This window comes from Pteropus vampyrus, unplaced genomic scaffold, assembly GCF_000151845.1.
Source record: "Pteropus vampyrus isolate Shadow unplaced genomic scaffold, Pvam_2.0 Scaffold30, whole genome shotgun sequence".
Lineage (NCBI taxonomy): Eukaryota > Metazoa > Chordata > Mammalia > Chiroptera > Pteropodidae > Pteropus > Pteropus vampyrus.
In genome coordinates this window covers 1,292,934-1,295,592 of record NW_011888811.1, presented here as the reverse complement: position 1 = coordinate 1,295,592, position 2,659 = coordinate 1,292,934, and the positions used below count along the sequence as shown (strand labels likewise).

The window sequence follows — 2,659 nt, the reverse complement described above, 5'->3', positions numbered from 1 at the left end:
ATATTGTTCTGTGTTCCAAATATTTTGTAATTTTGCATCTTTTTATCCAATTTTGTCCCTGTTTTCCCCTAATGTTTTGAACACCTTAATAGTTTTAACCTTTAATTTTGAAATAATTTTAGACTTGTAAAATAGTTTAAAGAATTCTCCTAATAGCTTCCCAAATATTAATATCTTACATAGCCATAGTATAGTTACCAGAATCAGAAAATTAACTTTGATACAATACTGTTAAGTAATCTGCAGACCTTGGGTTTCACCATTTATCTCATGAATGTCCTTTGTCTATGGCAGGATCCAATCCAGGATCATATACATGTCGCATTTAGTCGTTATGTCTCCTTAATCTTGTCCAATCTGAGCTGTTCCTTGCTCTGTCTTTGACTTTCATGACCTTGATGCTTTGGAAGGGTACTGGTCAGTTTTCTTAAGGAATGTCCCTCAGCTGGATTTGTCTCATTTCTTCATGATTAAATTCAGGTTATGGAGTCTTAGCAAGAGTTCTCCTCACTTTATTAGGCACATAATGTTGAGAAGTGTCATAAATGTTAATTTTGATCCCTTTGTTAAGGTGATACTGTCAGTTTTCTCCACTGTAAAGTTACTATTTTTCCCCTTTGTAACTAATAACTTTTTAAAGTAACTTTTTATTTTAAAAAATTCCAGACATTAAATTTGCTGTTGTCTTTTGTTTGTTTGTTTCTATTGTCTTGTTTTCCCCACCCCGCCTCCTTGGTTAGTGGTCATTTAATCTGGCTTTTTTTATCAAGCTTCATTATATTTTACTGGATGCTGGACATTGTGAATGAAAAATTATAAAGGTTCTGGATGATGTCATCTTCCTCCAAAGACAAGTTAAACTTTTTTCTGGCTGGCAGATAGTGTACCAGGTTGATTGTCTTAATCTTCCATCTTGATCTTGGCCTTTGTTAGGGCTGAACTATTTCAATTTTACCTTTACTCCTAGGGTGAGATTCTTACTCCTAAAATATGGCTCTTCTGGTTTCACCAGGGTATTTACTCATACCCTTCTGCCTTGCTGCTGCTGGGACTCCTCAGCCTTACAAGGCTGCTGAAATCTCTGCTCAGCTCTTCAACCACCCACCTGCTCTCTTCTTGCTAGATTTTTTCGGAGTCTTGCCTTGTTGTTGCCAGCCATTGGACAGTTTGAAAGACATGTGTTCGCAGAGTTTTTCACTCCTCTGTAGTTCCCTCTTGATGATTGTCTCCTCACTTCTTTGGCAGCCCCAAACTCTGACCGCTGTCTTCTTACCCCAATGAGACCACTTCTTTCTGCTTGAGTTCCACCCTTAACCCCCTGCCCTTCACATAGTGATTTGGAAAATGCTCTCAGGAAAAAAGCCAGGTGAATGTAGAACTTGCTAGGTTCCCGTCTCCCAGAGACTGTATAGCCCCTCTACCTTTGGTTGTGTTGATGCTCTCTGGTGACATCAAATGGGTGTTTAATATAATTTATCCAGTTTTTAAATAATTGCATTTGGTGGAAGGGTTAGTCTGTTACAAGCTAGTCATGTCCAGAACAGAAATCCTTAATTACTTACTTATGGCCTAATTATGCTTCAGAATATATGACTAAATATTGGCAAAACAATACATGCGTTCTTCCTCCTACTCTTGACACCCTGCTTTGATTTCAGTTAATTACCTGACCCTAATTTTTTGTTTTTATTTTACTGTATTACTTTGTTTCCTATCTGCTGTCTCAGAATCGTATGGAATGAAGTGGATATAATTCAATAATTGGTACTTTTAGTTTAATCTGATGAATACATTGGGAAAATATTTTAAGATGACACTTCATAATATACAAATCAAGTTTCTCATAGAAACATTCTTTGTTATGCAAAGTTGATGAGTTTAGATTTTCATTATTTTCCTTTTTGAACATTGACCCATGTTGTTGTACCTCAGTGTCAATATTTAACAGTGTACTGATAAAGGAGCCCCATTAGATGTTCTCTACCCCCATCTTCTGACTATGAGACACAAGGACAAAGGTAAGTCAGCTACAAAGTATTTTTGTTTTGTTTTGTTTTGTTTTGTTTTTCCAAAAGGTCTTAACTGCAGAGGAGTTGAAGGCCGCTCAGACTTCTGTTGCTTACGGCTGTATCAAATATGCCGATCTGTCCCATAACCGGTTGAATGACTACATATTCTCCTTTGACAAAATGCTGGATGACAGAGGAAACACAGCTGCTTACTTGTTGTATGCCTTCACCAGAATCAGGTAGTTGTGGGTATAACATTGTTTTATTTTGAATCAAATAATGATAATTTCTCATTTCTATCAATAACTTAATTACATGCTTTCGAGTGAAAAAGAATGTCTAGCAAAGGGGAACGATGGCTGTTGCCTGATTTTTCAGGTCTATTGCACGTCTGGCCAATGTTGATGAAGAGATGCTCCAGAAAGCTGCTCAAGAGACCAAAATAATTTTGGACCATGAGAAAGAATGGAAACTAGGCCGGTGCATTTTACGGTTCCCCGAGATTCTGCAGAAGATTTTAGATGACTTATTTCTCCACACACTCTGTGATTATATCTATGAGCTAGCAACTACTTTCACTGAATTCTACGATAGCTGCTATTGTGTGGAGAAAGACCGACAGACTGGTAAGTGGCTCATCCAGTGGTCAT

General features: G+C 37.3%; 1 long non-coding RNA gene across 1 annotated transcript; it reads left to right on the top strand.

Annotated features, from left to right (window-relative positions):
* Nucleotides 1–2,044: 2,044 nt before the first annotated feature.
* On the top strand, nucleotides 2,045–2,624 carry LOC111737695. The gene is made up of 2 exons (XR_002779511.1): nucleotides 2,045–2,248; nucleotides 2,388–2,624. It is a non-coding gene; the product is annotated as an uncharacterized LOC111737695 (long non-coding RNA).
* The last annotated feature ends 35 nt before the right edge of the window (nucleotides 2,625–2,659 follow it).